At 44.6% G+C, this 14,632-nt stretch overlaps 1 long non-coding RNA gene across 3 annotated transcripts; it reads left to right on the top strand.

The window, feature by feature from the left end:
• Positions 1-3,673: 3,673 nt before the first annotated feature.
• Positions 3,674-6,778, top strand: LOC128341678 (uncharacterized). Of its 3 annotated transcripts, none has more exons than XR_008314508.1 (3): positions 3,674-4,042; positions 4,386-4,546; positions 5,182-6,778. It is a non-coding gene; the product is annotated as an uncharacterized LOC128341678 (long non-coding RNA). The 3 variants fall into 3 exon arrangements; XR_008314507.1 differs by lacking the exon at positions 3,674-4,042 and adding an exon at positions 4,094-4,288; XR_008314506.1 differs by lacking the exon at positions 3,674-4,042 and having other exon boundaries at positions 4,076-4,546.
• The last annotated feature ends 7,854 nt before the right edge of the window (positions 6,779-14,632 follow it).

The raw sequence follows: 14,632 nt of genomic DNA, 5'->3' as shown, positions 1-14,632 counted from the left end.
TTTAACCTGTAGATAAGAGCTGCTGGTTTTGATTTGCCAGATGCCTTAACAGAATAAGAATTGATGCAAATCTTGGAAGTATTCCATCTGTAGATAAGGGATGGCTGTAATTGCCTGATGCCTTGCTCTCCATGTTTAAGTATCACAACAGCTCCAAACATTTATTCTGTTAATAAAGAATGCAACATAATCTGCTAAATTTTTGTATATGTTTGGAGACACTTGGCTTGCCCTGAAAACCCTTGCATTATTAAGATAGACGAGACACACAATTTGACTTTGTATTTGTGTGTGTGTGTGTGTGTGTGTGTGTGTCCTTTCCTCTCTCACCTTACCCTTCTCTGATTGATATTCTAAATTAAAATAAAAAGAAAAAATAGTTTTGACTGAGGCAATATTTGGCCGAGAGACTTTTTCTTGCATAAGGGAATGTTCATGGTTTTTAAGCAAATAATATGTAACTCAAAACCTTAGCTTGATCTAGGACAGCGAGCAACTAATAGAAGAATTGGATACCATTAGTGACTGGGGAGCACAAACTATTATTATTATTATTAGTAGTAGTAGTGGTAGTAGTAGTATTAATTCGATTTCTATACCGCCCTTCCAAAAATGGCTCAGGGCGGTTTACACAGAGAAATAATAAATAAATAAATAAGATGGCTCCCTGTCCCCAAAGGGCTCACATTCTAAAAACAAACAAACAAACAAACAAAGATAGACCCCAGCAACAGTCACTGGAGGGGTATTGTGCTGGAGGTGGATAGGGCCAGTTACTCTCCCCCTGCTAAATAAAGAGAATCACCACGGTAAAAGGTGCCTCTTTGCCCAGTTAGCAGGGGCTAGATCCCAAATAACAGAGGAGGAAAGAAAAAATGCAGATTTAGAGGGGACAGTAAGAGTTATGGCTTCGCAACTTAAAAAGAGCATGCCAGCCTCCTCAACAAAGGCTGACAATCATGCCTCTGCATGGCTTTGATTCAGAGCCTGAAGGGAGCCCTCTAGGCTCATAAATCCATTTGTTCTGTGATTGGGAGTCCTCCTTGTGGTAGCACTGTGGTCTTGTGGTAGCAAGCATGACTTGTCCTCTTAGTTAAGCAGGGTCCACCCTGGTTGCATATGAAAGGGAGACTAGAAGCATGAGCACTGTAAGATATTCCCCTCAGGGGATGGAACCACTCTGGGAAGAGCAGAAGGTTCCAAGTTCTCTCCCTGGCTTCTTCAAGATAGGGCTGAGAGAGATTCCTGCCTGCAACCTTGGAGAAGCCACTGCCAGCCTAGGCGGAACTGGGGGGGGGCAGGTAGGGCACGTGCCCTAGGCGCCACTGTGGTGGGGGCGCCACACCAGTTCCGAGCCCATCCCTAATTCCCCTCAGGGAATGGAGCTGCTCTGGGAAGAGCAAAAGGTTTCAAGTTCCCTCCCTGGCAGCATCTCCAAGATAGGGCTGAGAGAGATTTCCTGCCTGCAACCTTGGAGAAGCCGCTGCCAGTTTGTGAAGACAATACTGAGCTTGATGGACCAATGGTCTGACTCAGTATATGGCAGCTTCCTATGTTCCTGTGATTGTCCTCTGGAAGAATGGGCTCAACATGAACACAAATTGGAAAGTGGCAGTAAACAGGGAGGAGGGAAGGAAAATTCCCTCAGCACCTTCACTACCATCATAAGTCTGAACAGGTTCAAAATAGGTGGCATTTACAATGAAATCTGATGAAATATATGAAGTTTAAAAATTATCCTCAGAAACAGAAGCAGGGGTCCCTGTGATCACAACATATCCTGCTACTCCTCAGAAGAGGACAGTTAAAAGAATTAGACCACCTGAAGAGGATGGAGGGATCCCATAGAGGAAGTGACTGAAAAGAAGTTTTATACACCTCAAAATTATTGTTCAAATACCCCCTGACCCAGCTACAAAGGCAGTAATTGAAACAGTGTCTCGTAATTTGAATGAGACAGAGAAACAAGCCTTAGAAAGGTCACTCGGTCCATTAAATGCTGACAACCTTTTTGAGCGGCAACCGGTCACAAGGACAACTTGAGGAACAAGATGTGGTGGATCTTGTATCTGTTTGTGTCCCTAAGGAAGGAAGAGTCTTGAGGGCAGGATTAGAAAGTACCAAGATCATGTGGGAAGGAAGAGGCAAAGAGGGTTTTGGTTTCATTCTGAGAAGAAATGGTTTTCATTTCTTTACACCTGCTCAATTAAAAAAGGCAATACTTGCTGTGTACACAGCAAGATGGAGAATCAGCACCAGAATTTTCTTTGAGGTTTGTGGTAACTGGCCTAGTGACAGACCACATAACAGTTGGGAATAATGGAACTTTGGATATTGAGGATGAAGACAAAACAATCTGGTATGAAGCTCTGAAGTATAGCATCAAATGTCTCATGGGAACTGAACCATTGGAGACAAGAGGTTTTGATGAGTGGATGGAGATAGTAGACAGAGCTGAATGATAGCAAAGACAGGTAGAGAAAGAGAAAACAAAAATAGGAAAGAAGCACCTGTTACCTACAGTATTATAACCATTCTTGGATGGTTAGAACCATACAGGATTCCAGTACAGGATTCCAGGGAGGAAAGAATAGGATCAAAACTGGAAGCAGAAGAGGGATAGCTGGCCCACACAGGGAGTTCAAAACCAGGAAGGATGACAGGACAGGAGCCTTGGGAGGTCTAGGACTGATCTCCATGGTGGTGGAGGTGGACTGAGTGTCTGGGGGGAAATTTGGAGAATCTTAAAGAAGGATTAATATGAGATGATTTGACAAGGTCCCTACTCAGGTTCTGACTGATGAACTGAAAGCCTTGGACAATGATAGCCCTGACAGGTACCCAAGACCCAAACCCCAATTTAGAGTAGAACAATGGGGTACCCTATCCAGAGAGACCCCTGGAATGACAAATGGACTAGGGTTGGTCAGTGGCGACCATCCTGCACTGAAAATGCTATGTTCCTAGAAAACAGAGGTGAGCAGGGATTCAGCCACTTTTAAGGTTGGTAGATTCAAAACCTGAAAGTCTGTTTGCTAAAGGGAAGCCAGATAGTACATTGTTTTTTGGTCAGATGCCTTTGACGTGGTGCACTAAGGTGGCAACTCAGATGGCCCATATGGTACAAAACTTGTATGAGGAAATGGATTCTATACAGACTCACATTAATATGGAGTCTAATTCTAATGTTTTGGTAGACACAACAGCTACAGAGGCAGCTGGAAGTGTGATCTCCATGGTCACCCGATCACAAGCAGGGGAGAAGGCAGAAATGGATAAGAGAGTTCAATTTGATAAAGAGGGCTTGGAAAAGATTGGCCCAATAGGGAGTTTTCTACCAATGTGTAGAGAATCTATATTATTAATTCCTGTAGACAGACCAAGGGGATGCGTGGGGATGTGGCAAGCCACGCCTCCGCTGAAGCCGCAACCAATGGCGGGCCCAGAGGGAGAGACATATGCAAGGGCAGAAGGGAGGAACGCACGCTGGGAGGCAGTTGGCGAGACTCCACAGGGGTCGCGGTTGAGGGAGAGCAAGAGAGACTGGGGCAGGAGGTGGGGGGAGGCAGGAGCGACAGGAGCAGGAGGTGGGGGTAGGGCAAGAGAGACTGGGCAGGAGATGGGGCGGGGGAGGGCAGGAGAGACTGGAGCAGGAGGTGGGGGGAGCGGAAACGCCGGCCCCCAAAGAGTGCACAGATGCTCTGTGTGGGGTCGACTCATCCTTTTTTAAGACTGCTGGTCTAGGAAAAGGAAAGGAATATTGTCATGACTCATACCTGAGCCAGAGGAGGAGGGGGGAGTTCACTGGGGTGAATCCTTGACAGTAAAAGATTCACAGTAGGCCGCCACCATCCACTTTATTTTGATGTGGAACAAACCACTCTTTCCACATAAGATTCCTAGGGGAGGTTATAGTGGCAAAACGCTCCCCAAAAAGGCTGAGCAGTCCTCGGCCTCCAAAGGTGTGTGACTAAGGCAGACGCAAAATGAAGAGTAGCACACTTCAGCAACAAGGATTTATTCTTAGATTAATAGAAAAAAGGTATGCAATAAGAACAATTGTTTTTTCATAAAACAGTTTGTATGACAGAGTTTTCATTAAATTAGGCAACTCAGATTCCAAGTAATACAGAAAAGAAAAATAAGTTTCCTAACGCATCTAACTGTACTGGTCCTTACTATTCACAGGCTGCAGCCTTCCCAAATCCCCAGCAGTGCAGTCTGTTGCTTCCTCAGGGCCCTCCTGGGACAGACTGACTACCAGCCAAGCAAAACTTTCTCTTCTCCAGTAGGTGGCTGAGCCAGAAAACCCTGCCCAGTCCTGTGGACTGGTCCCTTGGATTTGAACTTCCCTGTTTTTTTGTCCGTCTGTCCCCTCTTTTTAGGAAAGGCCCACCCTCCCAGCAGTAGCTCTAGTGAGGCCTAATCCTCCCTCAAAGCCTTTCCATCGCTCTACATATGAAGATATACAGTCTTTTGGGGATGCTGATTTTGAGGCAGATGATGAGTGTGGATTTGAACCCGTTTTGGCAGTGCAGTGAAATTTGTAAGTTACCTGATGTAGAAGTTCAGTGTAACTTCTAAAGTTGTTATGGAGAGTTGGAAAAGGTGTCCTGAGGCAATGTATCTAGGCCAGCCAGGGGAAAGAGTTTAAAATTAACTGCAGCTTAAATGTCTTTGAATCATTTATGCTTAGACAGGAACAAAAATTTCGTGAAACCAAGGACAATTTCAAAGAAAATTAGTGTGCTTTGTCACCTGAAACTGATGTAGAGACAGACCCCCAGTGACCAACTACCCTGACTGTAAGTTAAAATCCTAGAGGGCGGTGACCAAGAATCTTTTGAGTTGTCAAAGGCTAAGACTTTAAACACAAAGAAAGAAAATGATTGTTCTGTTGTTTTTCTTCCACTACTTAATAAAGGGACTGATCCAGGAGGGACTCCATAAGAGAGAACTTCCACTCACAGCAACTAACTACCTGAAATTAGGATTGATTTTAGAATTTACTGTTGTTTGGGGCCTCAGATTGCTACTGGTAGATTAATATTGTGCTTCTTTTCTTATGACTATAATCACTTACTGCAAATCCTTTTAAATACCAGTGTTAGATTGAAAAGTTTGTTTTCCATTGTTTTGTCCATTGTTTTCTTTCTCTTCTCTTCCCTTTTTGTTTTCTAGGGTACAAACAACAGAAAACCTCTGTTACAATCAGCAGAGGAATAACCAATGGAGGGAAACAGAAGGTGTGACATAAACATTCTACTAAACATGTGAGGAATCAAAAGGCCTTTTGCAGTTTTTTTCCTTTTCTTTATAGGGAGGCCTGAGAAACCTGAGAAAGGCAAAAGGAGAGTAATAAAACTCGCAAGGTTATGAGGTGGTCTAAATCTTATACGTTGTACGTTGTATTGCTCATCAGCAGTGGTGTGTGTGTGAGTGAGAGAGAGAGAGAATGTTGAGTGTGTTTGACTTACAGCCATTTTTGGATCTTTATTTTTATTTATTTAATTCAATTTCTAAACTGCCCTGTCATAGATGTCATAGTCAGATCACGTATAGCACATTGGATGCAGAGTCAAAGGTGGCAATACTAAAAACTCTGATTGGCTAAGTTTATGCAGATATTATTCAGCATGTGTGGCCTTATGATGTGGGCAGGGGACAGCGGTCTAAGGCCTATCCCTTGTGGTTTGGATTTTGTTAATAGTGACTGTCTACATTTGCCAGACTTCATTTAGAGCTTTGGGTTACAGAAGTTGTTGGCGCTTCCTTGCTGGCTGAGATTATTCTTATGTTCTACAAGAGATGGAGGACATAATTTGTTAGAGCAACCCCTTTTGGACACAAATTATAAAATTATACAATCCACTGTGGATGTACTGTTTCATGAGTAGATTTATCCTGGAATATTGGGTTGACTGAAGTATGATTTCAACATTTCAGTCATCAAAATGCAATTAACACTCAAGAATCAGATCAATAGTTCACAAGACAATATGATCCAAATTTTAGTATTATTCAAATTTATCAGATAAATCCTCGATTTTGTGTTGCTTGGGTTATGTTTTAAAATGGCTGCTTGTCCCCCATTTTGTGTTTGCTATGAAAACTTTAAACGATCAAGGCTGTTATTTTCTGTAAGAGTTAATTTCTGCCTGGAGTTTATTATTTTTCATCTGGTTTGTGTTAGCCATGATTGTGTAATTCCAGAGGAAGTGGGCGAAGTTGCAAATATAAAAGAGGGAAGTTGGAGCACCTAGTCGAGCTGATCTCATTTTATGAAAGCTGGTTGAATTCTTCAAGAGTTGAGTGCAGTGAAATCACTTAGAGCTGGAACTCACCAAGAAGGCTACTGAAACTCTTTGAACACACAGCTGTCAATTTCAGAGCAGCTGAGAGAAAAAACTGCAGCAGAAACAGACCATATTGGACAGAGAGAGAAAGAGAGGAACTGGCTTCTCAGCAAAGAGAGAGAGAGCTATCCAAAAAGGCCAGTGGTGCAAATCCTGGTTGGGCACAGTATTGAGTATAGAATGGCTTGATGCATTTATCTCAATTTCATTTGTTCCTTCTTGCTTGCATGAAAAATAAAGAATTACACTTGGTTGTAGTGGTAAAGCTTACCAATTCAAAGGGCTGGCTACTCTAGCATTGACAAACATATATGGTAATTATTCAGTAAGACAAATCATGTTTGAAGCTGAAATCCTACAAATTTCAACTGTCATTTTACTTCCCTTTTGCAAGCACATTAATAAAACATTCTCATACCTCATTCCTTATATTTTCCAGAATGCATTATTAGCTGGCTTCTAAGAAAATAGCCACATAAGAGTTATTCTGTTTTCATTTCTAGACTCAAGGCATCCATCCACAATACAGAATTGGTGGTGATTATTTTTCCATCTAATTGTTTTACATGTATGCAGTTGAAGGGTGGTGTAAAATTTTGTTTGTTAAGTAAATTCCAGACACTCATGTCATAGAGGAGACCTCTGAAACCTTCATGGCTGAAAAACATGTCTTGCTACTAAATGTTTGGGCTGGCTGCTAGATCCGAAGAACATTTGTTGTGGTCTTTGAATTCCACCCCCTCTCGATGATGAGCAAGCTAGGGACTTCAATAAAGTTTGGAATAAGCACAAAGACCAAGTGGGGAAATAAATCCTGCAGAAATCATCAAGGGGCCAGATCCTTATGTGCTAATAAAAACAACCAGTGGAGGTAATGATTCCATGATTATGAGATCACAGAACTGCTTTCTCCATAAAAGTCTCCATAAAAGCCTAATACAGATGAGAAATAGCAGCAAAGGGAAGGAGGAGCCATACCCAGAGAGGCCAGATGCCCTTAGATTTCCTCCATCACAGGCCTGCACAACATACGGCCCGTGGGTCGCATGCGGCCCGCGAGGCCTTTTTTCTTGGCCCCTGCCCTGCAAAAGCCCTCCCATTGCAAAAGGGTGGTGGGAGAACTCCCCTGCCGTGCCCTTCCCCTTTGCTGGTCTGGCTGCAAATGGCTTCTAAGAAGCCTTTCGCGCGCGCGAAAGGCTTCTTAGAAGCCATTTGCAGCCAGACCGGCAAAGCGGACGGCAGGGAGTACTCCGCCACCGACGCGATTCAGCCTTTGATGAGAAGTTTGGAGAGCGACTCCGATGCTCGCCTCGGAGCTCGCCTGGGTTGTCTCATCTCTTGTTTGACATGCTGCCTTTTGGAGACAAAATGAGGTATTCCTTCTCCTTTTCACGCGCGTTGGGTTCGCTCCCCTCAGCCTTCGGGGTTTCCACTATTTTTAGAAGTGGAGTCAGGTTTCCATTTTGAATAGTTTCCTTATAAACAAAGCTGAGACGATGCAATGAGCGAGCGGTCTCCAGAGCTCATGGTGGGGCTCGGTGGAGAGCAGAGGGCGAGAAAGTCTCCGGGCCGCTCCGAGTTCCTGCCGAGCGTGCCTCCGGGATCGCCTCTGCTCCTCTCTCCAGTGGCTTCACCATCTGCTGCCGCTCCTCTCCTCGCTTCCCAGATCACTTAACGGGGATGGATGATGGGCTTTGAATGAGCTCGCCGCTGCTGCTGTGCCTCTGCGCATGGGATGGTGCGGTAAGACGAGAGGTGCCCATTAATTATTGACTTGCAGCAGTACATTTTAATCAAGCGAGATTGCAGAGTAAGAGTGCATGTCTATTTTAAAAAACTGTTTTGGTTCTGATACAAGTATTTTGTGCATGATATACACAATAATAGCTGAGCATGTTTATGCATGCAGTACTGCTGATGCATACTGCACAGCTGCATATTTTACAGGCTTGAACTTCTGCTCAGATATATATCCCACTGGCATATTCTTGGACATCCTGTCAAATAAAACATCTGAACTAGTTTTAAGAAATAGCAGTTTATCAAGGGAGTGTACTTCTTACAGCTCAGTCCAATGCATATCTGTTTGGAAGTAAGGTTTACTGAATTAAATGGGATTTATTCCCATGCAACTTTGTGTGGGATCAGAATCTTGGAAGCTTAAAGTAGTGTTGAAGAAATCTAGAAACATATTAATGTTAATACGTGGAAGTGTGTTGGCTTTGTTTGACCAATTGAATGAAGAGTAGACAAAATGCAGTGCCATATTCCTGACATAACTGATGTCTCCTGTTTTTGACTTTAGAGTGCTTAGAAGGCTCGGCCCCCATGAACCAAGTGTTACTCTAATAATCAGCACCCTAAGAATTGACCTCGGCCCCCATGAACCAAGTCACGGGTGGTTTCGGCCCACCAGGTCATTTGAGTTGTGCAGGCCTGCTCCATCATATCTCTGTGCAGAGCCCTTTGGCCTGGATCCAGCAGAGCTCACTATTCCTCCAAGAAATTCACAGCCACCTCAAAGGTCATCAAACCCTGAAAAATGAAAGAGGCATTTTGTGGTCACAGATAATATTGCAAGGCACGAAGGACTGAAAGTTCACCTGCAAGGCTCAAAGCTCCCCCAATGGCCTTCCAAGAAAGCAGCTTGGACAGTCTAAGCCAAAGATTATTCCAGGCCTGGGAGATGCCCCTTGAGAGGCCCCAGGCTGTGCACCCCTCTTCCCTTGCAGGATCCCTCCAGTGTTCCTTCTAACAGGGATTCCCAGATGTTGTTGACTACAACTCCCAGAATCCCCAAGGAAGAGCCATTGCAGATGGGGATTCTGGGAGTTGTAGTCAACAACATCTGGGAATCCCTGTTAGAGGGAAAACTGGATCTCTCCCCTGCCTGATCCAGTGGCACAGAACCTGACTCAGTTCCACCACAAGGAGGAGAAGGCCTGGAATGGAGAGCCAGTTTCCACTGGGAAGGAGACCAAACCGATCTTCTTTGCTGCCTGGCCATACTCAAGGGAGTGCATCCTTCCCTTATGTTGTGAGCCAAGCCTGATTAGTACACTAGATATGCTCCAGAGCTAGCATATGAAATTAGGCTTGTTTCACCAGTGTCACAAAGTGACCAGTTCTTTATACAGTGACCATGTACGATACGATACGATACAATACGATACAATACGATAAATCTTTATTGTCATTGTCCTGTACAGAACAACGAGATTGAAGGAATCTACAACAACCTCTACAGGACCTAACAAAGAATAGCTGAATATATCCCAATATACCCCCTCCCCCATATACCCATTACTCTAAAAACTCTAAAAGAAACACTAAAGAACTCTGAGAACTGAAAAACAAAAACCCCATCAGAAACTGTATTTTGCAGCATTCAAAGCTAAAACCGCTTTTGGATAGAAGCTATTTCTCAAGCAGCTGGTCCTGGCCTTTATGACCCTGTACCTCCTTCTCGAAGGCAGAAGCTGAAAGAGATCATTTCCAGGGTGCGTGGGATCCTGCACTATCTCTACCACTTTGTTAAAACTCCTGGTGGCATAAATTTGATCTAAAGTGGGAAGAGTACACCCAATTATTCTCTCCGCGGTCTTAACAACCTTGGACAGCAATGCTCTTTCCCTAACTGTACCGTCTGGGCACGAAAGTAGAAAGAAGACCAAAACACTCCCAAATAATTCAGTGGGCTTTATTGAGTATAAAAGAGCAACAGCATCAACCTAACTGAGCAGGGAACAGAACAATTAATCAGAACTACTAATAATATTTCAATTATAGCTAGTAATAACATCAACCCAGTGTTCCAAACTATCACATGTGTGTGGGTGCATGTAAGGTCAGTATTAAGTCTCCCTAAAACTTAACACAATTCAGATATAGATGGAAAGAGGGAGAGGGGAGGTAAGGAAGGCACAGGAATGGGATGGTTGGGAATCAGGCATTAGTAGAGGGAGGAAGGGGGGGAAAGGGGGAAAGGAAGTAGAAACCAAGGCTGTAGAAGCAGCATATTTACCAGGGTCCGACATAGGGCAGCAACGGTACACCACTTGAATACGAGGCTTGGGAACTATGAGGCTTCCCATGGAAAAAGCTGGCACTGGATTTCACAGATAAAGTCAGTCCTTGATTCTTCGCCCCGCGGCAAGAATCACTGAGCAGTCTCTTGTCTGCAGGTTTCAGGCCTCTGTTAGCTCCACAGCTAGACAGAAGGCACTTGGGATGCACACATGAGCAAAGATCTGCTGGTTAGGCAAAGCTTGCTGCTCTCTGTCCGGTGGGCTCCCTTCTTATAGTTCCATCGTTTGATCTCATAGAGTCTATTCAAAATATCATCATCTTTCCTGGATCACAAAAGGTGTCAATTGCTGTTACCCTCTGGATCCTGTCTTCTAATTATTGATCAGTTCAGGATATTAGGTCAGTCCAGGGTAAACAGGATCTGGGTTCCATCTCCTATTAACTGTTGTTGGGAAGAATATTGTTCTATTGACATTCCCAAAGCAAATCTGCATCTCTGAGCTTGTAAATGGGTATCTTCTCTTGTCCCCATACTTTCTGGCAGCTGGTCTTAAAGAATATTAAAAGTCAAAGGTGTTAGGAAAGAAGAATCAAGGCTATATGTATGAGACAGCAATTAAATAATTTTATTTTGTGTACATCTACCTAGGGTTTAGGTAGATGTTTTAATGTAAACCACCCTGAGCCTTTTGGAAGGGCGGTATAAATTTTTTAATAATAAATAAATAATAATAAATAGGGTTTAGTTCTAAAAACAGCAAGAGGATATAAACAATGCTTCTAATTCTACATTACAAATATCTCCTCAGAGAAAGACAGGATTATCCCCTGTCTTTTCAAGGTAATTCACCGAATAGCAAAGCAATGACCAATGACAAGTGTACATTTTCTGTAAGAGGAAATGTGAGCTCAGCTCCTAGCTTCCCACAGAGACATTACCTGAGAGCAAGTTAAATCTTCCTAACATGCATCTGAAAAGGCATTCCACAGTGATAGCATTTGGATATGTGTGAGACAGGAAACCAAGCCTGGCCATTGCGTCTCTTGATTACACATTTCACAAACATTGAGAAATAATGCTGGATTGCCCCTACCTTCACAAAGCATGTACTGGTCAGTTCATCTGAGTTCAGGCATTAATTGATTTCTTAATAAAGTGGAATCAGACACAGGCCTGGATTTCCCATAATTTTGGACTGGTAACTCTGGGTCTAATGTGGTAGTCGGGTTGGCCACAACACTTTCTTTGCATATTTTATTTTTTTATTGAGAGTTTTCATTTCTGCCTTTCAAACACCTCTGAGATGGTTAACAACCTAATTTGAAAAGAAATAAGAACTAAATAAGCAATTAAAACACAAGAATAATAGTAAAATAATAAAAACAGTTTAAATCAGTCACAGTGCAAGAACAAAAATCCTACAATATTAAAGCCAATGAAAATTAAAGAAAACTTAAGCTGAAGCTCCTGCAAAAAGGCAGGCATGATGGGTATTTGATGATGGGATTGGAAGGTGTAACGAACTGGCAAGATGAGGCACCACAACTAAGAAGGCCTTGCTCAGAAGGGGCCTGCCAAAGGGGCTCATTACTGGGAAAAAGATCACGTGCTCAGAGCCTTTGGAGTAAGGTAGTATATGAATTAAACAAATGAAATAAATAATCAACAGCAAGGCAGATAAACATCAATGATTTTTAAACAAAATAAAAAAATATATTTTATATATATTGGATTTTTATTTTCTCTTTAGTAATTTGCAAGAACAATAAAGCTTAGGTCAAAGATGTCATAATGAATAGTAATCATAACTTAAATTATATTGTGAAGATGCTTGTTAAAAAGTATATGGAAGTGAGAAATGACAGGTGCTGTACGGTTCACACACACACTTCAAGCCTTACTTCTATCTCTAAAAGAGCAAACAAAAAGAAGGTCAATGAGCCGAGGTTTTGAGCAACAGATGAAGTAGACCTGAGCAGAGAGGGGGAGTCTGGATGTAAATACAAGGGAAGGGGAGAGGAATAGAGAGGGAAACACAAAGTGGGCAGAGCATATCCATGCAGTCCTGAGGAAACTGATTCTGAGGGTACCCCCCATTATAAAAGGGAAACACCTATCATGGCAGCAGGCAACGAAAAAGAGACCCCATTTGGGAAGATTTCAATGGTCCCTGTACATGTTGGTAGGACAGGTTGGTATGCACGCAAAATGCAAACAGGGAAACAAAGAAATACAAGGCCTGCTGGCGGCGTTTGCTGGCTGACATCATTTTCCCCTTCCTCTCCCTCTAGCGAGGATTCGGAAAAGGAAACTGGAAACACACGCGCACACCCCTCTCTCCAGAAAGAGAGTTTCTTTGAACTGGATCCAAGTTTGGGGCTCTGTGGGGGAGTCCCACGGGTGACTGGGGGGTTATGCGTGGACAAGTGCGCCCCCCGAAAATTGGTTTGCCACATTTCTGTTTCAGAAAACTAATAGGTGTGCGACATACTTTGTCCCAACCCTGCCATGTTTTAACGCCTTCTCTCTCATTTTTACAAAGGAGCGGCGGATGGGGAAATTCTGTACACGGACCCCTAGACATAAGGGATGCCGGTTTTAAACTGCAGGCCGGTGCTCGGCTCCGGAAAGCCTCAACGCTCATGTTTTCCCAGTGCTGCTGCTGCTGCTTCCACAGCCCTTGCCCCAAAGAGGCTTGTTGCTCCGATTTCTTTTCAGCCGCTTATGAACAATGCAGCCTTGCAGCATAAAGATTCACCGCTCCGTTTTCAGGAGGCGGCAGCGGCAGCGGCGGCAGCAGGGTTTGTCCTCCAGGAGCACCCGGATAGTCCCTTGCCCGAGGCGATGGCCTTACTGACAGGCAGTGCGTGAGGCTGGCGGCAAGTGCAGGGGAAAGTGTGGCTCAGATTTCCCCCAGTGGTTGAGAACGAGCGACTTGAAACGGATCACCAGAAAAGAGCACACAGACTTAATACAGTAAAGTCAGGAGACCTTATTTTAATTTTGTCAATACAGAGTTATTCAGAAGACAAGAGATTTCCAGATTTGTATGACCACTCAAAATGTTGATCTTCCAGGCCAGGGTTGGCATCGCGCCTCCTGCCGGCGCTGATGGGGCGCACACGCAGTCACGCGGCTGTTCCTTCGCCGCCGCGTAGCAGTCCAAGAAAACACCGGCGTTTAAGCGGCGGCGGCAGCAGCAGCATTTGAAAACCGAATGGTTCCAAGTCTCGCCTTCAGACTCCATCATCTCCATTGGTTCTTCGCGATCAGAGCCAGCGTCTGTTTTCATTGGTTCTTCTTGATCGGCAGCTGGCACAGCCTCCGTTTCCATTGGTTCGCTGTCCCTCCGACGACACAGGAGGCGGCGATTCTTCACTTTCCGGAGTTTGAAAGGCCGCAGCCAATCGGCACTTCTGGTCCGAGGGAGCGCGCGCGCCTGTCGGCGGCTTATGGTTCTGCCGCGTATTGCAAGGCACAGGTTGCGCTTGCCCAGAGTGCGCCTTTTCAACCTCATCGGCATCCGGTTCACTCTCCGCCTCATCCTGAGACGAGGACTGACTTTACATAGATGTGACAGGATCTCTTGTATAGCTTTGTACATGTCGTGTGTAATAACAGCGGGATCACGGCCGAACAGTTTTCAGGATCCCACGAAGAGACTGCGGGCCTGGCGCTCTTGGCTCCCTACTTATATGGGGGGGGGGGGAGAGTGGCTCTCCTGGTCCCTCCCATCTGCCACACTTTCAACTACACTTTCGTTTCGTCTGCACGCACCGCTGCTCCGGGTTGATTGCTTGCTACTGCAAAGGAAAAAGTGGGGGGGACCCATGTCTTCCCCTGCCACAGACCCTTGTCCTCAAAAGGCTTTGTGTGCCACCCAAATTACTATTTCACAACTGGCGGGCTCTCTCAGTTTCTCCACGCCTTCTTCTCCATTCTCACAATAGCAAGCAGGAATCGAAAACAGGGAGGGCTGCCAAGAGGGGGGGGGGGAGTGAGTGGGTGGGGCGGGGAGCGAACACAAGCCGCTTTCTGCACTAGCTATGCCCCTGGCCTGGCCTGACCAAAACAAGGCTTTGCTGCTGCTGCTCTTCTTCGGGCTGCTTTTGCTCCCCTGGGAGTTCTTCGCACTTGGCTTCATGCTTGGGGTAAAAGTTGAGCGCAACCACTTCGAAGAAGCACGCTCGCGGCATTGAGGGAAACAGCCCCTCCACCCTGGTCCCGGTTTTCGTTTGAAATAAGT

This window comes from Hemicordylus capensis, chromosome 2 (assembly GCF_027244095.1).
Source record: "Hemicordylus capensis ecotype Gifberg chromosome 2, rHemCap1.1.pri, whole genome shotgun sequence".
Lineage (NCBI taxonomy): Eukaryota > Metazoa > Chordata > Lepidosauria > Squamata > Cordylidae > Hemicordylus > Hemicordylus capensis.
Note: the sequence above shows the minus strand (reverse complement) of the source record. Positions and strands in the feature narration are given on the sequence as shown.